We start from the raw sequence: 25,135 nt of genomic DNA on the forward strand, positions 1-25,135 counted from the left end.
AACCTTTTTGGACAAATTTAAGAATTTTATTGGAACAAATTATTGGAACACAGCTTCCACATAATCCAATATTATTTTTACTAGGTGATATTGAAGGGATAAAACTGAAATCCAAACTGAATAAATATCAGAAAGAATTCATAAAAATTGCATTGGCAGTAGCCAAAAAGGCTATTGCAGTTACTTGGAAATCGGATTCATACTTAAGTATAGATCGTTGGAAGAGTTAAATTTTAGCTGCATTCCACTTGAAAAAATTACTTATAATTTAAGAGATAAATATGAAATATTTCTGAAAATTTGGCGCCCTTATTTACAAAAGATAGGATTAAATATATAGGTGCTCCAAAGATAAAATTATTGGTTATCTGGGGAAATAAATAAATATATATACTAAAGCTATTATGAACTCCATGGAGCATGTGGGGATCTTCTGATATCCAGGCATTCTTTCTTTCTTTCTTTTTTCTTCTCTCTTTTTTTTTCTCTTTCTACAGGGATATGTTAGGGGGGAGGGGTTAAGGGGAGGGGGGAAGGGTTGATAATTTTTTAATAATTTTTTTTCCTTCTGTAACCTATTTGAAAATTCAATAAAAAAATTTTATTAAAAAAAAAGAAGTGGAGAGAGTGAGCAGTTTCAAGTTCCTGGGTGTCAAGATCTCTGAGAATCTAATCCAGTCCCAACATATCGATGCAGTTATAAAGAAGGCAAGACAGCAGCTATACTTTATTAGGAGCTTGAAAAGACTTGGCATGTCAACAAATACACTCAATATCTTCTATAGTTGTACCATGGGGAGCATTCAACAGGCTGCATCACTGCCTGGTATGGAGGGACTACTGCACAGGACTGAAAGAAGCTGCAGAGGGTTGTAAATCTAGTCAGCTCCATCTTGGGTAGTAACCTACAAAGTACCCAGGACATCTTCAAGAAGCAGTGTCTCAGAAAGGCAGCGTCCATTATGAAGGACTTCCAGCACCCAGGGCATGCCCCTTTATCACTGTTACCATCAGGTAGGAGGTACAGAAGCCTGAAGGGGCAAACTCAGCAATTCAGGAACAGCTTCTTCCCCACAGTTATCTGACTAACAGACATTGAACTCTTGGACACCACCTCACTTTTTTTTAATATATAGTATTTCTGTTTTTTTGCATGATTTTAATCTATTCAATATACATATACTGTATAAAGTATTTTGAATAAGATTTACTTAATTTTTATTATTTTTTTCTTCTATATTATGTATTGCATTTGTTACATACCCGTGACACGTGACAAGGGTACCACTGGGGTTGAAGCTATACTGGACTTGAGGTAATGGTCTTGTGATGGTGGAGTGACGTCATTTTCCCGCCAGTAGAGGTCATGTGACAGGGTTTTTTTACAGGTTATAAAAGGAAGACCCACCCTGTGGGGTGGGGCAGTTCGTGGCTGGATTTGCCAGGCTGACTTCATGTCACTGCGTGATTTAATGTGATGACGCAGTTTAGTTGAAAAATGAAGTTTTATGTAATGCCTAAAGTTTAAAAGGTCATTGCCAGCAGTTTCTTTGCTGGTGGAGAGTGAAGATAAGAATTTGGAAGATAAAGATCGAGGAGAATCGATTTTCGACGGTGGATTGGTTTCGACCTTATTTGATCCTCATTCAGAAGGATTTCGTTGACTGTTCTCGTGTTAATCTCTGCTGGGATAGTGGGAGATTGAGGACAGAGTGCGGAAGAAGAGGTTAGTGCCATTAAACCATTACGTTTCATAAAAATTCGACGTGGGAAGAGTTCGACGCCGGGGATAGAAGGACAACGACGTGGAAGAGAATTTAAATCGCCTTAAAAAGTCTCTCCTTTTAAATGAACTGTGAGCTTTTGAACTTTCGGCATACCGCTTTAAAGAACTGTTTTTTTTTCAATACCGCTTTAAGAACTGTTTGAACTGCAACGCTATTAAGAACTGTGAATCTGCCGCACAGCAGCTGTTTTCCGGTTACGCTAGTGTTTGTTTACTTTTGGGGGGTTTGTTTTCAGTGTTTAATAAACGTGTTATTTGTTATAAAAACCCTTGCGAAACTCATATATATTTATTGTTGCCTGAATACGTAACATAAATATGGGGGCTCGTCCAGGATTGGATCGTTTGAGTTTAAAAGCTTGTTGAATTTTGAGTCGGTGTTTTGGAAACGGGGAATGCTCAATTCTTTTGTTTGATTGGCTTGTGAGTGGTATTCAGCAACGATGAATATTGATGAGTTTCTGGATTCGCCCGACGCGGATTTGTGAGCGAAGGCGAAAAAAACTGAAGTATCTGAGATTGCTAATAGATTGCAACTTAAAGGTATTTTGGCGACTACATCAAAAGCTGTAATACAGAGAAAAATCGCATCACATTTTGTGGCTTCGGGTGATTTTGATGAATCGATTTTAGAATTGTTTCCAATAAGTAATCTGGAGATACAGTTGCAAATTGAACAAATGAAGTTGGATCAAAGTAAAGCAGAATTGGAGCGTTATAAATTGGAAGCTGACCAGAAAAAAAGAGAGTTTGAATATGCAATGGCGAATTTAAGGTCTGGGAATCAGTCTTCTGATTCTAAAAAACCGTTTGTTGCTAGCCAAGAAATTAAATTGGTCCCTCCATTTAGTGAAACAGAAGTGGAAAGATATTTTCAACATTTTATTATTATGTTATTAGTTTTGCTACAACAAGTGTATGGGACATTGGAAAAAAAGTTGAATTTCCCCATGGGGATGAATAAAGTATCTATCTATCTATCTATCTATCTATCTATCTATCTATCTATCTATTTTGAAACTATTGCTCTGATGTCAGACTGGCCGAAAGATAAATGGTCAGTGTTGTTACAGAGTGTAATTAAAGGCAAAGCACAGCAAGTTTACACAGCTTTAACTGCTGCGCAAGCATTAGATTATGATATTGTGAAAACGAATATTCTCAAAGCATACGAATTAATCCCAGAAGCATATAGGGAAAGATTCAGAAGTTTGAAAAAGTCTGTGGAAAAGACTTATGTGGAATTTGCCTATGATAAAGCTGTGTGTTTTGAGAGATGGGTTTCTTCTAAAAATGTAAGTGGGGACTATGATACATTGAAAGAGCTGATTTTGATGGAGGAATTTAAAAGAAGCATTCCTGTTGAAGTAAGGACCTACTTAAATGAGAGGGATACTGATAAATTGCAGGACTGTGCTAGATTAGCTGATGAGTATGTTTTAATCCATAAGAATAAATTTCCTCAGGGTAGAATTTTTAAGAGGAAAAATAATATGGAGACTCAAGGTAAATCAGAAATTAAATCAGAGGTTAATGAGAAAGGTAAGGAGGAAGGAAAACCTGTGAAGGAAAGACAGTTTGGTCTTATTTGTAACTATTGTAAGAAGCCTGGCCATGTAATAGCTAACTGTTTCAAATTGAAAAAGAAAGAGAAGGAAGCAGTTCCGGATGCTTGTGTGCAACATACTGAAGCACCTGTAAAGTTACAGGGTTTGGTAAACACAAATGAGGATTTGTTAGAGTCTGACCAAGTTAGAAAGGGATATGATCATTTTATAACTGAAGGGTTTGTATCCTTGAAAGAAGGATCTACTCTGGTGCCAATAAAAATCCTTAGGGATACTGGAGCTTCTCAATCACTGATGTTAGATAGTGTGTTGAAGTTTAATGAAGAGAGTGATACTGGTGAGGTGAATTACATAAGAGGTGTTGGAAGTGATTTTATGCCTGTACATTTACATAAAGTAAATTTAAAGTCAGGGTTAGTTACAGGATTTGTTAAAGTAGGATTACAGGATAGCTTACCTGTGAAGGGTATTTCTTTATTGTTAGGTAATGACTTGGCAGGTGGACAAGTTTTTCCTGAAGTACATTTGACAATGGAGTCAGAGGAACCAGAGATGAATTCTAACACAGATTCTTCCTGTGTTGTGACTAGAGCTATGGCTAAAAAAAATTGATGTGCAGAATGAGGTTGTTACTCATGACTGTTCAACTCAGGATTCGAGTTTTGAGGATGTGTCAGAGACTTTCTTACCTTCGTTGTTTGAACAAGATTCTGGGAGTAAGTCTGACTATGAAGATTTATCTCTGTCTCGGAAGGAGATGATAGCAGAGCAGAATAGAGATCCTGAGATTATAAAATTAAGGGAACAAGCTTTACTAGGTAGTGAAATTGAGAAGGTGTCAGTAGGATATTACTTGGAAAAAAGAGTGTTGATGAGGAAGTGGAGGTCACCTACAATTCCTGCAAGTGAGGAATGGAATGTTGTTTACCAGGTAGTTGTTCCTAAAGTTTATCGAAATGAGATTTTGACTTTAGCTCATAGTGTGCCTTTAGGTGGACATCAAGGGGTAAGGAAAACTGTGGACAAGATTTTAAAACACTTTTACTGGCCTGGTCTAAGAAAAGATGTGGTGATGTTTTGTAAAACGTGCCATACTTGTCAAATTGTGGGTAAACCAAATCAGGTTACACCAGTAGCTCCATTACAACCTATTCCAGCATTCGGTGAACCGTTTTCTAAAGTTATTGTAGATTGTGTTGGTCCATTACCAAAGACAAAAACTGGTTATCAGTATTTGTTGACTATCATGTGTACTTCGTCTAGGTTTCCAGAGGCAGTACCACTTAGGAATATAAAAGCTAAAACTGTGACAAAGGCTCTTATAAAATTCTTTACTTATTTTGGATTGCCTAAGGAAATACAAACTGATCAGGGCAGTAATTTTATGTCTGGATTGTTTCACCAGATAGTTTATAAATTGGGAGCTAAGCAAATCACTTCGTCTGCATACCATCCAGAATCGCAAGGTGCCTTGGAGAGGTTTCATTCTACCCTCAAGAATATGATTAGGACATATTGTGTGGAAAATGAAAGTGACTGGGATGAGAGTATAAACTTACTTTTATTTGCAGTAAGGGAATCGGTACAGGAATCTTTAGGTTTTAGTCCATTTGAACTTGTGTTTGGGCATAGAGTTAGAGGACCTTTAGCTTTATTGAAAGAACAGTGGATTAGTAAGGAAGTGCATACTAATTTGTTGGACTATGTTTTGAAATTTAAGGACAGGTTACATAAAGCTTGTAATTTAGCCAAGGAAAATTTAAAGTTGGCTCAGGGGAAAATGAAAACTTGGTATGATAAAGAAGCTAGGATGAGGATGTTTAAGCCTGGAGATAAGGTGTTGGTTCTTTTCCCAGTGCAGACAAATCCTTTACAAGCTAGATTTCATGGTCCTTATGAAATTGTGTCTAGAATCAATGATGTGGACTACGTAATAAAAACTCCAGATCGTAGAAGGTCAACACAACTTTGCCACGTAAATATGATTAAACCATATTTTGGGAAACAATCTGATACTGTGACTGTTGTGGTTAGTGAGAATGAGTTGGATTTAACTGGGAACATGATAGATGATTCATCTGACTTTCATTCTAAATCTAACATTGTTTCTGTTAGGTTACCTAATTCGACCATTTTGGAAAATATGGATGAGAAATTAGCACATTTACAGCTAGAGCAGCAACAACAGATGAAGGAATTGATTTTTAAGTATAAGGATTTGTTTCCAGATGTTCCAAGAAGGACTACTATAGCTTCACATGATGTAGATGTTGGAGATGCCAAACCTATTAAACAACATCCATATAGGATGAACATGGAAAAATGTGAACTTGCTGAGAAAGAAATTGAATACATGTTAGAGAATGATATTATTAGACATTCTAACTCGAATTGGAGTTCGCCATGTGTTATGGTGCCAAAACCTGATGGTAGTATTAGGTTTTGTACGGACTATAGGAAGGTGAATGCTGTAACAAAAACAGATGCATATCCAATTCCTAGAGTAGATGATTGTGTAGATAAAGTTGGAAAAGCAAAGTTCCTTACAAAGATTGATTTATTGAAAGGGTATTGGTGTGTTCCATTAACGGACAGAGGTAGAGAGATTTCTGCATTTGTAACTCCATCTGGGTTATATGAGTATAATGTTCTTCCATTTGGGATGAAGAATGCCCCAGGTACTTTCCAGAGGATGATTAACTCTGTGATTCAGGGATTGAAAGATACAGATGCTTATATTGATGATTTAGTGACAGGAAATGATACTTGGGAAGCACACATAAATTGCGGTGGAGAAATTGTTTGAAAGGCTTTCAAAAGCTAACTTGACTATTAATTTAGCCAAGAGTGAATTTGGACATGCCACTTGACTTACCTTGGTTATGTTGTAGGTCAAGGTAAGGTAGCTCCTGTTCAGGCAAAAGTTCAGGCAATTTTAGAGATTCCCACTCCGACGGGGAAAAAAACTCTCAGAAGATTTTTGGGAATGGTAGGATATTATCGAAAATTTTGTAAGAATTTTGCTAATGTTGCCCTTCCATTAACTAACCTTCTGCAGAAGAATGTGAAGTTTGTGTGGACAGTGCCTTGTCAGGAAGCATTTGAAAAATTGAAAACAATGATATGTCAACAACCTGTGCTTAAGGCACCTGACTTTGAAAAATCTATTTCATTAGCTGTAGATGCTAGTGATGAAGCTGCGGGAGCAGTATTGATGCAAAGGAATGAGGGTGATGAGGTTGATCATCCAGTAGCTTACTTTTCTAAGAAATTTAATAAGCATCAAAGAAACTATTAAACAATAGAGAAAGAATTGTTATCTCTTGTTTTAGCTTTGGAATATTTTGAGGTATATGTTGGTACAACTCAAAAACCACTTATTGTTTACACTGATCATAACCCGTTAGTTTTTCTGAGTAAGATGAAAAACAAAAACAGAAGATTATTAAATTGGAGTTTGATGTTACAAGAGTACAATATTGTGATAACTCACGTTAAAGGTAAAGATAATGTGGTTGCTGATTGTCTATCTCGATGTTGAATGTACAATGTAATTTTTTTTTGGAGTGGTTTTTTTTATTGTAACACTCCTACTGTATTGTATATTGTGTATGTTATATAATTTATACATTTGTTTTTCTTGTAAGTAATTGTTAAAATTTTTGTTCTTGTAAGATCAAAAATGTTTTTTTTTTGGAGGGAGGTGTTACATACCCGTGACACGTGACAGTGGTACCCTTGTCACGTGACTGGGGTTGAAGCTATACTGGACTTGAGGTAATGGTCTTGTGATGGTGGAGTGACGTCATTTTCCCGCCAGTAGAGGTCATGTGACAGGTTTTTTTTACAGGTTATAAAAGGAAGACCCACCCTGTGGGGTGGGGCAGTTCGTGGCTGGATTTGCCAGGCTGACTTCATGTCACTGCGTGATTTAATGTGATGACGCAGTTTAGTTGAAAAATGAAGTTTTATGTAATGCCTAAAGTTTAAAAGGTCATTGCCAGCAGTTTCTTTGCTGGTGGAGAGTGAAGATAAGAATTTGGAAGATAAAGATCGAGGAGAATCGATTTTCGACGGTGGATTGGTTTCGACCTTATTTGATCCTCATTCGGAAGGATTTCGTTGACTGTTCTCGTGTTAATCTCTGCTGGGATAGTGGGAGATTGAGGACAGAGTGCGGAAGAAGAGGTTAGTGCCATTAAACCATTACGTTTCATAAAAATTCGACGTGGGAAGAGTTCGACGCCGGGGATAGAAGGACAACGACGTGGAAGAGAATTTAAGTCGCCTTAAAAAGTCTCTCCTTTTAAATGAACTGTGAGCTTTTGAACTTTCGGCATACCGCTTTAAAGAACTGTTTTTTTTCAATACCGCTTTAAGAACTGTTTGAACTGCAACGCTATTAAGAACTGTGAATCTGCCGCACAGCAGCTGAATTCCGGTTAAGCTAGTGTTTGTTTACTTTTGGGGGGTTTGTTTTCAGTGTTTAATAAACGTGTTATTTGTTATAAAAACCCTTGCGAAACTCATATATATTTATTGTTGCCTGAATACGTAACACATTGAACTGCTGCTGCTAAGTTACAAATTTCATGTCACATGCCGGTGATAATAAACCTGATTCTGATTCTGATTCAGAGCTGTCAGAATCACTAATGCATCCATAAAGGACTATAGAGAGCTTGCTAAAATGGCTGTTAGTCTACACTCAGCCAGGCAGTGGTGTATCATTCCTCCTCCTTTCTCAACCTCAATAAGCCCAGTCAGCAAGGCTCCCAACATAAGGATGCCCACGGCAGGGAAACAGATGATGCCGGGCTTGTGTTTTTACCACTCAGACTTTGGTATGATTGCTAGGAAGTGCCAACCGCCTTGCAGCTTCAACAGTGCCAGAGCATCGGGACAGCTGAGATCTGTGAGCACCAGGGGTTCCAGCTGCCAGGGTTGTCTACTGTTCATTACAGACACCTTTCAGTATGACGATTCCTGTCAGACAAGGCTGCTCAGAAGATAGTGCTGCCAGCATCACTTGGTGATGGGAAGGCAAAGAGTAACAAAACCTCACTGGAGGCCACCAAGGGCAGCGGGATCCAGACTCATGGGGCACGATGAGTGACACTCTGCTTCAGTGGGTAATGTCATACATGGGATTCCTTCCTGTCTAAGGTGGCTAGACCTCTGCTCGGAGCAGATTTCCTGTGTGCCCAAAGACTATTAGTTGATCTTAAGAACTGCAGGCACGTGGACATCTATCCTACTTGTAATCACCTCCAAGAATTCCAACAGATTCTTCAGGCAGGATTCTCCCTAAAGGAAACCATGCTGACTTTGTACTACCTTGTCCTGTGTCACCAAGTACTCCATCACCTCATCCTTAACAATTGACTCCAACATCTTCCCAACCACTGAGGTCAGGCTAACTGGTCTATAATTTCCTTTCTACTCCCTTCCTCCTTTCTTAAATAGTGGAGTATCATTTTGCAATTTTCCAGTCCTCTAGCACCATGCCAGACTCCAATTTTATCAAACTTGAATGTTTTATTTAGGTAAGAGTTCCTAGTACATTTCACAACTTTGGCCATTGTTTTGATTTGATCTTAATTTCCTTTTCTGGTTGGCTGCCAGTGACTTGTGGTGTTCCAAAGGGGTCAGTGTTGGAACCACTTCTTTTTATGCTGTATATAAATGATTTAGATGATGGAATAGATGGATTTGTTGCCAAGTTTGTAGATGATATGAGGATTGGTGGAGGGGTAGCTAGTATTGAGGAAACAGGTAGGATGCAGAAGGACTTCAATAGATTCGGAGAATGGGCAAGAAAGTGGCAAATGAAATACAATGCTGGAACATGCATTGTCATGCATTTTGGTAGCAGAAATAAATGTGTGGGGAAAAAATCCAAAAATCTGTGCAGAACACCCTAAAGGTTAACTTGCAGGTCGAGTCAGTGGTGAGGAAGGCAAATGCCATGTTAGCATTCATTTCAAGAGGTATAGAATATAAGAGCAGGGATGTGATGTTAAGGCTTTATAAGGCACTGGTGAGCCCTTGAGTATTGTGAACATTTTTCGATCCCTCATCTTAGAAGAGATGTGCTGGCATTGGAGAGGATCCAGAGGAGGTTCACAAAGATGATTCCAGGAATTAAAGTGTTCTCATATGAGGAATGTTTGATGGCTCTGGGTGTGTACTCGCTGGAATTCAGAAGGACGAGGGGATATCTCATTGAAACCTTCCGAATGTTGAAAGGCGTAGACAGAGTAGATGTGGAAAGGATGTTTCCCATGGTGGGAGAGTCTAGGACAAGAGAGCACAGCCTCAGGATAGAAGGGAGCCCTTTCAAAACAGAGATGCGAAGAAATTTCTTTAGCCAGAGGGTGGTGAATTTGTGGAATTTATTGCCACATGCAACTGTGGAGGCCAAGTCATTTGATGTATTTAAGGCAAAAATTGATAGGTTCTTGATTGGACATGGCATCAAAGGTTACAGGGAGAAGGCCGGGAACTAGTTGAGGAGGAGAGCAAAAAAGGATCAGCCAGGATTGAATGGCAGAGCAGACTCGTTGGGCCAGATGGCCAAATTCTGCTCCTATGTCTTATGGTTATCTCTTCAGCAACCTCTCTCAGGACTCTGGAATGTAGTCCAGGTGACTTATCCACCTTAAGACCTTTGAGTTTGCTTAGCACTCTTTCCTTTGTAATAGCAATGGCACTCACTCCTGCTCCCTGACACTCTCGGGCATCTGGCACACTGATTGTGTCTGACACTGCAAAGTACCCATTAAGTTCATCTGCCATTTCTTTGCTCCCAATTACTGCCTCACCTCCATCATTTTTCAGTGGTCCAATATCAATTTTCAGCTCTCTTTTACTCTTTATATAATTGAAAAAAACCTTTAGTATCCTGCCTTCTATTATTGGCTAGTTTGCCTTCATATTTCATCTTTTCCCTTCTTATAACTTTTTTAGTTGCCCTTTGTTGGATTTTAAAATCATCCAATTTTCCACTCACTTTTGCCCTTTCCTTGGCTTTTATGCAGTTCTTAATTTCCTTTGTCAGCCACGGTTGCCTGCCCCTGCCATTTGAGAACAACTTCTTCTGTGAGACATATCTATCCTGTGCCTTGTGAACTATTCCCAGAAACTTCAACCAGCTCTGCTCTGCCATCATCCCTGCCAATATCCCTTCAGTAAGGCCTCTGACAAGGTTCCACACAGAAGGTTAGTTAGGAAGGTTCAATCGTTAGGTATTAATATTGAAGTAGTAAAATGGAATCGACAGTGGCTGGATGGGAGATGCCAGAGAGTAGTGGTGGATAACTGTTTGTCAGGTTGGAGGCCAGTGACTAGTGGTGTGCCTCAGGGATCTGTACTGGGTCCAATGTTGTTTGTCATTTACATTAATGATCTGGATGATGGGGTGGTAAATTGGATTAGTAAGTATGCAGATGATACTAAGATAGGTGGCGTTGTGGATAATGAAGTAGGTTTTCAAAGCTTGCAGAGAGATTTAGGCCAGTTAGAAGAGTGGGCTGAACAATGGCAGATGGAGTTTAATGCTGATAAGTGTGAGGTGCTACATTTTGGTAGGAATAATCCAAATAGGACATACATGGTAAATGATAGGGCATTGAAGAATGCAGTAGAACAGAGTGATCTAGGAATAATGGTGCATAGTTCCCTGAAGGTGGAATCTCATGTGGATAGGGTGGTGAAGAAAGCTTTTGGTATGCTGGCCTTTATAAATCAGAGCATTGAGTATAGGAGTTGGGATGTAATGTTAAAATTGTACAAGGCATTGGTAAGGCCAAGTTTGGAGTATTGTGTACAGTTCTGGTCACTAAATTATAGGAAAGATATCAACAAAATAGAGACAGTACAGAGAAGATTTACTAGAATGTTACCTGGGTTTCAGCACCTAAGTTACAGGGAAATGCTGAACAAGTTAGGTTTTTATTCTTTGGAGCGTAGAAGGTTGAGGGGGGACTTGATAGAGGTATTTAAAATTATGAGGGGGATAGATAGAGTTGACGTGGATAGGCTTTTTCCATTGAGAGTAGGGGAGATTCAAACAAGAGGAAATGAGTTGAGAGTTATGGGGCAAAAATTTAAGGGTAATATGAGGGGAAATTTCTTTACTCAGGGAGTGGTAGCTGTGTGGAATGAGCTTCCAGTAGAAGTGGTAGAAGCAGGTTTGATATTGTTATTTAAAGTAAAATTGGATAGGTATATGGACAGGAAAGGAATGGAGGGTAATGGGCTGAGTGCAGGTCGGTGGGACTAGGTGAGAGTAAGCATTCGGCACGGACTAGAAGGGCCGAGATAGCCTGTTTCCGTGCTGTAACTGTTATATGGTTAATATCCTCCTCCAATCCACCTAGGTAAGCTCCTCTCTCATGTCTCTGTAATTCCCTCTATTCCATTCTGATACTGATGTATGTGACTTATGCTTCTCCCTCTCAAAATGCAGGTTGAATTCAATCTTATTATGATCACTACCTCCTAAGGATTCCTTTATGTTAAGGTCCTTAATAAAGTCAGGGTTATTACACACCATCCAGTCTAAGAGAACCTTTCCCATAGTAGGCACAAGCATAAGCTGCTCTAAAAAGCCATCTCATGGGCATTCAACCAGTTCCCTTTCTTGCAATCTGTTACCATTCTGATTTTCCCAACCCCTAGCATATTGAAGTCCCCCTTTGCAAGTGTGTCATTATCCTTATTATATGTATGTTCTGGCTCCTTTTGCCATCTCAACCACAAACCTTGGCTACTATTTGGAAGCATATATATGATTCCCATAATGTTTTTATCACCCTTGCAGTTTCTTAAATCCACACACAAAGATTTAACATTCTCTGACCACCTCTTTCTAAAGACGTAATTCCATCTCTTACCAACAGAGCCACACCACCACCTATGCCTTCCTGCCTGTCCTTTCAATACAAAGTGTATCCTTTGATGTTAAGTTTCCAATTATGATCTTCTTTCTGCCACGACTCAGTGAACCCATAACGTCATACCAACCAATCTCTAATTACGCCACAAGTTCATCCACCTTATTCCTCACGCTACATACATTTAAATACGGCCAATGTTTGTTGCCAGTGCATCCAAATCTGAGCATGTATCTCATCTCCACACACTTTGAGAGCCTAAGCCAACTAGTGTTGATTATTAACATTGCTAAATGCCAGTTTGGGTTGTTAACCATTGACTTTTTCAGCCATCACATCTCATCAGAATGTGCAAACTCCTCCCATCAAAAGTAGCCTCTATTATGGATTTTCCACCACCTTGGACTACTATAAAACTGCAGGAGTTTTTATGCATGGTAAATTTCTATCACCATTTCACTCCACAAGCTGCTGAACTTATGCTTCTCCTGTATAGTGCCCTTAAAGGCAATACCAGTAATCATGTGCTTGACTGGTCAGCGGACATGACCAGGGAACTTGATGATAACAAACAAGCTCCTTCTAATGCAACCCTACTGGCACACTCACTCCCCAACACACCCATAGCCATTACTACTGATGCCTCAGACTATGCTGTGAGTGCTAGGTATGATCAATTGGTTGAAGGCAAATAGCAGCTGCTCACCTTCTTCAGCCAGCAGCTGTATTCCCCTGAAAGGAAACACGGTATGTTTGACCGTGAGCTTTTCAACCCCAACCTGGCTGTCCACCATTTTCATTTTCTTCTAGAGGGTCACCATTTCACAGTGTTCATTGACCACAAATCCCTTGAGCACGCAATGGCCAAAATATCAGACCCTTGGTCTGCGCGGCAGCAACACCACCTGGCCTATATCTCCAAGTTCACAACTGATATACAACATATCAAGGAGAAAAATAATGCTGTGGCTGATTGCCTCTGATGGCCAGCCATTGAGACCATACACATGGGGGTTGTCTGTGACGACATGGCAACCGACCAAACTACTGACCCAGATGTCCAGGCTTACTGAATAGCTGTCGTGGGCCTGCGGTTGGCTGACATTAGGTTTGGGGAAACTGCAGTTTCTTTCTGTGCAATGTCTCAACCGGTAGCCCTCGCCACATTGTGTCCATGAACTGGAGGTGGTCTGTTTTTGACTCCATACACGGCCTCTCGCGTTCAAGCAGGAAGGCCTCACAAAAATTGGTCGCATTAAAATCTATGTGGCACAGCTTTAGAAAGCACCCATATGATTGGGCTACGGCCTGTGTGGAATGTCAGTGGGCAAAAATTAACTGTGCAACCCTCACAAAGTTCCTCCAGCACTTTGCGTGTGCAGCCTTGAGCTCCAGCATCTGCAGCTTTTCCCTTGTTTGTGATTGAAAAAGTAACCATCATTTCCAGGTGCCATTGACACCTTTTGAGGTCCCTGAGCCACGGTTTATCCATGTCAATATGGACCTTGTTGGTCCTATTGCCTGCACCTGTAATTTCACTCACCTCCTTACAATGGAGGACTGTACCATCAGGTGGCCAAAGGTCATTCCTCTAGCACCACGTATGTGGCTTGGGTGTTCATCAGCACCTGGTTTGCTCAATTTGGCACTCCATCTGATATTTCCTCTGACTGCAGTCTCCAATTCATATCAGACCTCTGGGCTGTGATGGCCCAGAGCCCTGATGTTAGGCTGCATCACACACAGCATATCACCCGCAGACCAATGACCTATGCGAGTGGCTTCACCGCCCCTTAAAGGCTGATCTGAGGGCTTCCTGATAGATGAGTGTTGGCATAATTGTTTCCCGTGGGTTCTGCTGGGGCTCAAACAGCTCCAGCAGCTGAGCTGGTATATGGGCAACTGTTACTAATGCCTGGTTGGCCCCTGCCCTCTCCCTCTCCCTCTCTTTTGTAAACTTTTCTAAACTTACCAGCTTCACTTGACAACTGAGTTAATATCCAATTTAAGGTAATTCTTCTTCCAAAGATTTTATCGCCAGTCATACTTCCTGCACTTTCTGAAGTGCAATCATTGTTGTATCTAACAAACAGTACAGATCTCAACACAGGTTCCAATACTCCACGGGTCACAGGCTTCCGGTCGCTAAATCTTCCACTGTCCCCACCAGTGGCTTGGCCAATGCCACATTCAAGGACTATGCCCATGTAAAATCTTCGACTGAAAGAGGGGAGTGAATGTTTGGAATATTCTATCATAGTGTTGTGGAGGCTAATCATTGGAAGTAGTTAAAGTGGACATGGGTCCATTTTTGAAAAACCAGGAAATTTATGGCTGTGCAAATCTGCGGAGGCAGAGCTGAGTAATTGGGTAGATCTACCACGATTGTAATGAAGGCTGCCAAGCTCCTCTTTGTTCTTGTTTTAGTACTTATCATTTCAATCTTCCAATAATTGAGCTGCTGCTTTGTAAATTCTTAATCTCTTTTCCTTCAGCGGTAGATTAATTATAGTCATTTTCTCCTATTTTCTTTTAAGTACACCATTAACCTTTGTCTGTAATCGTCTGCCAGCTATAGTCTTCTCAATTCTGCCAAAACCTTCTCGGCAGTTGTGTTCTCAAACTGGACAAATACATCACAGAACATCAGTGTCATCTCGGTCTCCTTACATCCAGTCTACTCCAAGGATCACTGGTGCATCACCACCATAGGCAGTGGACAGACACCTTGCTGTCCATTTCACCCACATCTCCTACATGTCTTCTTAGCTCTTCAGCTGTGCAATGAATATTTTGGGGATGCAAGTCTCCAATTATCAACCTGACTTAACTCTATAATAAATGCATTGATAAATTGCTTTATTAGTGTCACATGTGCCGAGATGCAGTGAAAAGTTTGTCTTGCATATCATCTATACAGATTGAATCATTACACTGAGGTAGTACAAGGTAAAACACAAACCATGTGCAGTATTGTGTATTACAGTACATAGAAATTGTGATGCAGGTAGGCAATAAGGTCTAAGATCATAAAGAGGTAGACTGTAGGGTGAAGAACTCGTTTAATTGTACCAGGGAACTATTCAATAGTCTTATAACAGCAGGATAGAAGTTGTCCTTTAGTACATTTCAGGCTTTTGAAACTTCTGTCCAATGGGAGGGGAAGAATAGAGAATGTCCTGGATGAGGGGGGTCTTTTGATTATGCTTGCCACTTTATCGAGGCAGCAAGAAGTGTTGTGAGAGTTCTGGAAGGGGGATTGGTTTCCATCATGTTCTGAACTATGTCCACAACCATCTGAAATTTATGTTGTGGTCATGGGCAGAGCCGTTGCCATGCCAAGCCACAGATAAAATGCTTTCTATGATGCACTGATAAAAGTTGGCGAGGGCCAACAAGGACAGGCCAAATTTATTTAACTCCTGAGGAAGTAGATCAAAATCTCTATCAACAATCTGGATGGTTAACTGGATAGGCAAATTCACAGATGATACTAAGATTGTGGCCGTAGTGGACAGTGAGGAAGGCTATCATGGCTTGCAGGGGGATCTGCATCAGCTGGAAAATGGGCTGAAAATAGCAAATGGAATTTAATGCAGACAAGTGCAAGGTTTTGCACTTCGGTAGGACCAACCAGGGTAGGTCTTACACAGTGAATGGTAGGGCACTGAGGAGTGTGGTAGAACAAAGGCATTAGATAGTTCATTGAAAGTGGCAATACAGGTAGATAGAGTTGTAGAGAAATCTTTTGGCACAGTTGACTTCATAAATCAACATATTGTGAAGAGGAGATGGGATGTTATGTTGAAATACAAGATGTTGCTGAGGCCTAATTTGGAGTTTTGTGAAGTTTTGGTCACTAACCTATAGAAAAGAGGTAAGCAACGTTGAAAGAGTACAGAGAAAATTTACAAGGATGTTGCCGAGTCTGGAGGACCTGAGTTATAAGGAAAGTTTGAATAGGTTAGGACTGTATTCATTGGAATGTAGAAGACTGAAAGGCGATTTGACAGAGGTATACAACACTATGAGGGGTGTAGATAGCGCAAATGCAAGCAGACATTTCCACAGAGGTTGGGTGGGACTACAACCAGATGTCAGCGGTTAAGGGTGAGAAGTTTAAAGGAAACATGAGGGGAAACTTCTTCACTCAGAGGGCCATAAGAGTGAGAATGAGCTGCCAGTGCAAGTGAGCTCAATTTCAATGTTGAAGAGAAGTTTGGATAGCAGGAATATGGAGGGCTATGGTCCCGGCGCAGGTCGATGGGAGTAGGCAGTTTGAATAGTTTCAGCATGGATTAGATGGGCCAATGGGCCCGTTTCTATGCTGTGCTTCTTCATGACTCTTTGTCTCTATGACTCTGGAGGTGCTGCTCAGCTCTCTTGGCCATGATATCAATGTGGTTAGACCAGGAGGGGCTACTGGTGAACACCCAATGCTCTTAATCTCAGCACCGTTGATGAAGCCTGCAGCACGCGCATAACCCCCTCTCCTGGCCAATGACCCGCACTTTTGCTGACATTGAGAGAAAGGTTGTTTTCATGGCTCCATGTCACAAAGCTCTCAATCATCCCAGTGGTCAATCGTGTAGTTTTTCCATCCAAGGTATGCAGGCTCTGCAATCTCTGTCCATTACTGCCAACTGGGATACCCATACACCAGTCAGTAGGTCTATTCACTTTAGTTTTGTGCCTCTGTTCTTTCAAATTCAACTCTAACTTTGTACATCAGTGGAATTGTACATCAATGCCTCACAGTGGTCAGAGATTAGGAAATCATTTTCAGCCTCAGTTGGATAAAATACTCTTCTTTCAGTACTCCCAGGCCTGTGAACAACTCCGGGTATTTCTCCTACCACTGAACATTGACTGATTAGCAAATCCAACCTTGCAATGAGGTTCAGCTTCTCAATGTCATCTCATCCCAGTACTGGTCAGAAGTGATTCTGAACAACATAGAGATCTTCTTTTAACTGTTTTACAGATTTATGGATGGAAGTAGTAAATATTCCTTTCATACTGTTCCCCTGTCAGCTTTCTTTGTTGGGTTTAGCATAATGCCTGTTTTCTTCACCAGTTTCGTGAACAGACATTTTGGGATGGCAGTGACAATGTCCATTTTGAACATCACTGCCTCATTTTGCAACCGAGCCATAGTACACCAGCCTTGTCTATTTGAATCCAGAGCCCCAAGGAAAGCTTTCTCTTTGTCTGAATCATGGTCTTCTTTGACCTCCTGAAGAACGGCTTTTGAGTGACACTGACTTTTATAATGGCCATCTCTGTTACGTTGATGGTATTTCACTTCCTTTGCTGGACAGCTGTCTTTGACATGGAATGAAGACTTGCTCATCTCCTGCAGTTGGACATTCTACTTTCTCTTTGCTTTGCTTATCTGTTTGTTTGAGCAGAGCGCGACTGTCACATCTTTCTGACTGAATCTTGTTTCCTCTCATATATCACATTTCACTTTCCTGTGAAATTGTATTTGTCCTGCACTGTTTTTACTCCTTTTTGCTGATCATCTGTCAGCCCTAATCCACCCATGATGTCATCTGCTATGTCACCCATGCAGTATATCAGTGTGATTACTTGATGCTCTTCTAAAGCCTGAGTGAGATTGCTTACAACCCTAAAAATCTTTCAAAGCATCAGAGCCATCTCTCAAAGTCTCCTGGTTTAGAGAAATCAAATGTTTCAGCAGGCTTTATTTGGCTAAGTAGATGTACCGTAGATTTCGCACTACAGAGCGCACCTGATTAAAAGCCGCTGGCTCTAATTTTAGAAAGAAAATCAATTTTGTACTTGTACAAGCCGCACCGGATTTTAGGCCGCAGGTGTCCCACGTTGTAATATGAGCTATTTACACAGAAAGATATTACACGTGAGGATTTTTTAACTTTTAATTAAATCCGTATGGTAACATAAACAAATACATATTGCAAATGCTTTTTTTCGAACCGTGCCTGTAACACGGCTACTTTTAAATATACATACGTATCAGTAACACACAAATTACGTTGCGTATACTTTTTTACTGAACAGTGCACGAACAACATTCCAATATCTCCTAACGACTGGTAAAAAAATATATACTGCAGCCTACCAGGAAAAGTTATTGATCGCCTTTAACTTAAAAGCAGCGTTTTCGCTCGGGTCTAATGCGCTCGGCTAATGTGCTCAGGTCTAATGTGCTCGGCTAATGTGCTCGCCCCTACCTTCCCGTTTATCACAAACCGGTATTTCCCACAAGACGCGGCGAAACCGGATGTGATGTCATAGTATCCCGGGATGTACAGAAAACAAATATACTTAACACTTTTAACTTTAACTAGAAAATACTAACAAATGAATTACTAAGCGAAAATATTATAAACTAATTAACTGCCATAAAGGCAGCACAATGCTTTTCTTCGAGTGTTTTCCATGTTGATGAGGGTGAGTACAAATGACTGATTTACAATAATTTAATTGTGAAAGTGCGCTTGATTTATCGTACAATTTCATTGGACCTCTGTGAACTACTCATCAATTTTATTGGTCTACTGTTACGAGGCAAAATGTTTTTGGTGGCATGAAAAAAAAATCATGCATTAGCCGCACCGTAGTAAAGGCCGCAGTGTTCAAAGCTGTTCAAAGCGTGGGAAAAAAGTAGCGGCTTATAATCCGACATCTACGGTAGGTACTATAGGTATTTGCTCCATTTTCTTTTTGTCTATTATTTTATTTATTTGGACTACAAAAATTTCTTTTCTCTCCCTGTAAGTTAGACCAACCTCTGTTGTGTCTGTGTGTCTGTGCACTTCCCCAGGATAGTGGCTCACAGATTATTACAATATACAGTATCCACTTTTGGATACTACTCAAAGGCGTTGCCTAGCAACCCTGGCCAAGTCCCAGCTCAACCTCAGTGTATTCAGTTAGCGACTAGAAGTTTAGGTTGATAAGACTTTGGATATTTTGTATGGGTATGTACCAACAAGAACAGTCGTAACAGTCGTAAATTCTTGCTCGTTGGAAATTTCCTTTGGTCTGTAATCTGAATTCATCAACGATCAACCATTTCCGAGACCATATTGTGTTTGATATCAAGGGATAGTGCAGAACACGCTAGCAGGGTTGCTTGTAGGATATTCAACTGAACTTTATTGATAACTCTGCTTGTACAATATGTGAACTCCTCACATGTGGGACTAGCTAACTGAGGAGCATAGGATTAACCAATTAACTACCACAACACCTGCCCCTACACCTAACTTCATATCATCCACAAACTTGGCCACAAAGCCATCAATTATATCATCCAAATTATTGACATGCAAAATAAAAAGAAGCGGTCCCAACAAAGACCCCCTGTAGACACCATTAGTCGCCATTAGATTACCAGCAGCCAATCAGAATAGGTTCTCTTTATTCCCACTCTTTGCCTCCTGCCAATCAGCCAATGCTCTATCCATGCTAGAATCTTTCCTGTAGTACCATGGGCTCTTATCTTGTTAAAGAGCCTCATGTGTGGCACCTTGTAAAGGGTTTTCTGAAAATCCACTGAACGTTCACTGATTCTCCTTTGTCTACCCTGCTTGTTATTTCATCAAAGAATTCTAACAGATTGGTCAGGCAACCCTTGTGGCTTTTTCCATTACCTTCTGATGGTTTTTAAAAGTTTCCCAATCCTCTAACTCCCTACTAATCTTTGCTTTATTATCTGCCCTCTCTTTTGCTTTTATGTTGGCTCTGACTTCCCTTGTTAGTCAGGGTTACATCATCCTACCTTTAGAAAACTTCCTCTTCTTTGGGATGTGTCCATCCTGCACCTTCCAGATTGCTCCCAGCAACTCCTGCCATTGCTGCTCTGCTGTCATCCCTCCTAGCGTCCCCTTCTAATCAGCTTTGGCCAGCTCATCTCTCATGTCTATGTAATTCCCTTTACTCCACTGTAATACTGATATTGGACTTTAGCTTCTCCCTCTTAAATTCCAAGTTCAGCTTTCTCATATTATGATCACTGTCTCCTAAGGGCTCCTTGACCTTTAAGCTTCCCAATAAAATCCAATTCATTACACAACACCTAATCTGGAATAGCTGATATCCCAGTGGGTTGAACGACATGCTTCCCTGATAAAACATCTTGTAGGCATTCTACAAATTCTCTCTCTTTGTATTCACTACCAACCTGATGTTCCCGATCTACCTGCATATTGAAATCCCACATGACTATCATAACATTGCCCTTTTAAAATGCATTTTCTATCTCCTATTGTAATTTGTAGTCCATACCCTGGCCACTGTTTGGAGGCATGTATATAACTCCTATCAGGGTCTCCTTACCCTTGCAGTTTTTTAACTCTACGCAGAAGGTTTCTACATCTTCCAATCCTATGTCACTTCTTTCCAAGAATTTTATTTTTTTACCAACAGAGCCATCCCAATGCCTCCACCTATCTGCCTGTCCTTTAGATTCCTTGTGTATCCTTGGATATTAAACTCCCAACTATAATCTTATTTCAGCCACAGCTCAGTGATGCCCACAAATTCATATCTACCAATCTGTAACTGCGCTACAGGATCATCCTTCCTATGGTGGTGAGAAGATAGGGCAAGGGCACAATCGATAGTAGTAGAAGGGACAACTTACTCTTTGAAGGAGGAGGACATTTCAGATCTTCTAGAACGGAAAGCCTCATCCTTGAGAACAGATGCAGTGGAGACAGAAGCTGAGAAAAGGGAATTGCATTTTTTCAAGTGACATGCTGGGATAGCTATGAGAGTCAGTAGGTTTATAAATGATATAAAAGTATAAAGTCTGTCTCCAGAGATTGAGAAGGGGAAAAAGAGGTGTTAGAGATGGCCCCAAACAGGTAAGGCAACACTTCACCTGCGAGACTGTCAGCATCATCTACTGTAGCTGGTGCTTGCAGTTCAGCCTCCAATTCGTGAGACTCAACGTAGATTTTTTTCAACCCACCCATTTCTCTAACTTCAGGTAATTTCTTCCCCTTCCTCCTCCTCTCTTTTTCCATTTCCCATTCTGGCTCCCGGTTAGTCTGACATCGGTGGTGGGGAAATGCTAGAGTCGGTTATCAAAGATGTGATAACAGCACATTTGGAAAAAGGTGAAATCATCGGACAAAGTCAGCATGGATTTGTGAAAGGAAAATCATGTCTGACAAATCTTATAGAATTTTTTGAAGATGTAATTAGTAGAGTGGATAGGGGAGAGCCAGTGGATATGGTATATTTAGATTTTCAAAAGGCTTTTGACAAGGTCCCACACAGGAGATTAGTGTGCAAACTTAAAGCACACGGTATTGGGGGTGTGGTATTGATGTGGATAACGAATTGCTTGGCAGACAGGAAGCAAAGAGTGGGAGTAAATGAGACCTTTTCAGAATGGCAGGCAGTGACTAGTGGGGTACCGCAAGGCTCAGTGCTGGGACCCCAGTTGTTTACAATATATATTAATGATTTAGACGAGGGAAATAAATGCAGTATCTCCAAGTTTGCGGATGACACGAAGCTGGGCGGCGGTGTTAGCTGTGAGGAGGATGCAGGGTGACTTGGATAGGTTAAGTGAGTGGGCAAATTCATGGCAGATGCAATTTAATGTGGATAAATGTGAGGTTATCCACTTTGGTGGCAAGAACAGGAAAACAGATTATTATCTGAATGGTGGCCGATTAGGAAAAGGGGAGGTGCAACGAGACCTGGGTGTCATTTTACACCAGTCATTGAAGGTGGGCATGTAGGTACAGCAGGCGGTGAAAAAGGCAAATGGTATGTTGGCATTCATAGCAAAAGGATTTGAGTACAGGAGCAGGGAGGTTCTACTGCAGTTGTACAAGGCCTTGGTAAGACTGCACCTAGAGTATTGTGTGCAGTTTTGGTCCCCTAATCTGAGGAAAGACATTCTTGTCATAGAGGGAGTACAAAGAAGGTTCACCAGATTGATTCCTGGGATGGCAGGACTTTCATATGAAGAAAGATTGGATCGACTAGGCTTATACTCACTGGAATTTAGAAGATTGAGGGAGGATCTTATTGAAACGTGTAAAATTCTAAAGGGATTGGACAGGCTAGATGCAGGAAGATTGTTTCCGATGTTGGGGAAGTCCAGAACGAGGGGTCACAGTTTAAGGATAAAGGAGAAGCCTTTTAGAACCGAGATGAGGAAAAACTTCTTCACACAGAGAGTGGTGAATCTGTGGAATTCTCTGCCACAGGAAACAGTTGAGGCTGGTTCATTGGCTATATTTAAGAGGAAGTTAGATATGGCCCTTGTGGCTAAAGGGATTGGGGGTATGGAGAGAAAGCAGGTACAGGGCTCTGAGTTGGATGATCAGCCATGATCATACTGAATGGCGGTGCAGGCTCGAAGGGCCGAATGGCCTACTCCTGCACCTATTTTCACTGTTTCTATGTTTCCCCTTTTACTCCTCCTCACTAGCCCTCACATCGCTCTGGTGCCTCTCCTACTTCCCTTCTTCCCATGATCCATCATCCACTCCTATCAGATACCTTCCTTTTCAGCCCTTCACCTTTTCCACCCATCAGCTCTCAGCTTCTTATTTCAAACCGTCTCCCCACCCACCCACCTTCCCCCTTACCAGGATTCATCTATCACCTGCCCACTTGTCAATAGGTTTCAATAGGTACATTTAATGTCAGAGGAATGTATACAATATGCATCCTGAAATGCTTTTTCATCACAAACATCCACAAAAACAGAGGAGTGTTCCAAAGAATGAATGAGAGTTAAATGCTAGAATCCGTAAGCACTCCCCCCACCAGCTCCTCCCTCCCACACAGAAGCAGCAGTAAAACAACATCCTCGCACCCCCACCAGCAAAAAAAAAGCATCTGCACCCTCCACTGAGCACTCAAGTGTGCAGCAAAGCATTAATAAAGACACGGACATGCAGTACACCAAAGACTACTTGTTCACCCGGTAATTCGACATACCACAGGCTCTCTATCTTCCTAATAAGGGAAGAAGAGGTGTCTGTTTCCCAGCCAGAGGGGAGACATAACAAAAACTCGCTGATTTATGGTGTTAAAAGTCTGTTGCTTCATTTTCTTCCGAGCTCTGTGCCTCTGGGCACACAGCCAGCAGCCAGCCCACTGCTTCCGATCTTCTGTATTCTCCCGCGATGCATCAGACAGCAGCACCAGCCTTGAATCAGCCCGTCTCCGGAGCCACGAGAATCTGGAACCCTGAAAGCATGCTGGTCTTCCAGGCTGCATCATTGGGATATTGAAAAGCGGCCGGTCGTGAGGCCCCGAGAGCAGGTCCCATTCCCACAAAGAACCAAAGTCAGAGAGTAACTCCAGGTCAGAGTCTTCAAAAGAACCTTGAAAAGGAAAAAAAAAGAGATATCAAAGTTAGATATAGATCTGTTTCTGAAGATGCAAGCAAGGGATTTGTTGTTTAGCACCATCACAGCTAAACTCCGCCCTCCACTTGTACTCCTTTCCCTTCCCCAACCTTCTTATTTTGGCTTCTTCCCCCCTCCCTTTCCGGTCCCGATGAAGGGTCTTGGCCCAAACACCAAATGTTTGTTCCTCTGCCAAGATGCTGTTGAGTTCCTGTTGCATTTTGTATGTATTACCTTACAGTCATCGAGATCCTGAACCGACGTGAACTGATTCTTGGACCTGCAGACTCACTTTCAACAACTCTTTACAATTCAGATTCTCAGTATTAATTCTTATTTGCAGTTTGTCTTCTTTTGCATGCTGGTTGTCAATTATTGTCAGCTTATGTACAGGTTTGTTCATAAATCCTGTTGTATTTGTTATTTTCTGTAAATGAATCTCAGTGTAGTATAATAACATATACACACTTCAACAATAAACTTACTTTGAACTCTGATGAAGAGTTCAGAGAATTAATCTTGGTCATTTGTATTAGAGAAGTAGGACTCCCAATAAGAAAAGTAGAATTGAACAGTTCAATTTATCTAATCTTAACAACTAATCTCAAAAGAAGTTGTTAGATGAGTGGGCTATGACCAAAGGGAAATTGGCTGAAGTTGCTTAGTACTTTGGTGCAAGGGCGTTTATTAGGTGTGTCACAAATCAAACTTACAAAAATAATGAAAAGAAAACTGTCAATATTTACAGATATCTACTAGAAAACACAAAGTTTGAAGTTCAAAGTACATTTATTATCAATGAATGTTTACATTATAGAACCTTGAGATTCGTCTCTTTACAGGCAGCCATGAAACAAGAAACCCAAAAGAACCCACAAAAAAAACAACGAATGTGCAGAGAGAGAAAAAAATCAAATTGTGCAAACAATAAAAGTAACCAAACAGTGTTTAGAACGAAAGTGAGTCCTCAGACACAAAGCCCGGAGCAGCCAGAGAGCAGTCTCAGTTTAACGAAGAGCAAAGTAAACGTTGCAGTGCTGCAAGCAGAACCAGCCCGATCCTCACGTCTGGTCCCGACACCCTGCCCTTTCAATCCATCTGGCCTGGCATTTAAATCATCCAAACATCGGGTCATTCGTTGCTCTAGGACCCGGGCCCGGTCACTTCGATACACTCTGGGCCTGGACCCCGTATCACATGCCGGCCCATACCCAACCTTTCCAAAAAGTCCTAGCAATTGGATCAATTAAACCTTGCTCTTGGAGTCAGTGGACAGGCCTCGAATCCACCTGCCCTCCTTTTCTCCAACTTTTCTGTCCTCTGTTTGCCCCAACTTCATCTCGAATATACCTTGACCTCACCCAACATCATCTCAAATATGCCTTGACCTTGCCCCAACTTCACCCCAACCCTTGACTCAGCCTTGCCTGCGCTCACCTCTTCGTTGTTTGCAGTGACTATTTACCTTAATTTTTGACAGAAAAAGTGTTAATATTAATAAAGTATTTAGTT

This window comes from Hemitrygon akajei, chromosome 10 (genome assembly GCF_048418815.1).
Source record: "Hemitrygon akajei chromosome 10, sHemAka1.3, whole genome shotgun sequence".
Taxonomy (NCBI): domain Eukaryota; kingdom Metazoa; phylum Chordata; class Chondrichthyes; order Myliobatiformes; family Dasyatidae; genus Hemitrygon; species Hemitrygon akajei.